Source organism: Bison bison, unplaced genomic scaffold (assembly GCF_000754665.1).
Source record: "Bison bison bison isolate TAMUID 2011002044 unplaced genomic scaffold, Bison_UMD1.0 scf7180017864143, whole genome shotgun sequence".
NCBI lineage: Eukaryota > Metazoa > Chordata > Mammalia > Artiodactyla > Bovidae > Bison > Bison bison.
Genome location: NW_011494715.1, coordinates 1,433,502 through 1,433,955, shown reverse-complemented (window position 1 = coordinate 1,433,955; position 454 = coordinate 1,433,502). Strand labels below are relative to the sequence as shown.

The 454-nt window shown below is 41.4% G+C and overlaps 1 protein-coding gene across 1 annotated transcript in view; it reads right to left on the bottom strand.

Moving 5' to 3' along the window:
* The window catches only part of GALNTL6 (polypeptide N-acetylgalactosaminyltransferase-like 6), a 1,008,296-nt gene that overhangs the window by 98,969 nt on the left and 908,873 nt on the right, over nucleotides 1-454 (bottom strand). The gene's annotated exons all lie outside the window — the stretch shown is intronic.

Below are 454 nucleotides of genomic sequence, written 5' to 3'. Positions count from 1 at the left end.
CATGTGAGATGAGTGCAATTGTGTGGTAGTTTGAGCATTCTTTGACATTGCCTTTCTTTGGGATTGGAATGAAAACTGACCTTTTCCAGTTCTGTGGCCACTGCTGAGTTTTCCAAATTTACTGGCATATTGAGTGCAGCACTTTCACAGCATCATCTTTCAGGATTTGAAATAGCTCAACTGGAATTCCATCACCTCTACTAGCTTTGTTCGTAGTGAGGCTTTCTAAGCCCCACTTGACTTCCCATTCCAGGATGTCTGGCTCTAGGTGAGTGATCACACCATCATGGTTATCTGGGTTGTGAAGATGTTTTTTGTACAGTTGTTCTGTGTATTCTTGTCACCTCGTCTTAATATCTTCTGCTTCTGTTAGGTCCATACCATTTCTGTCCTTTATCGAGCCCATCTTTGCATGAAATGTTCCCTTGGTATTTCTAATTTTCTTGAACAGATC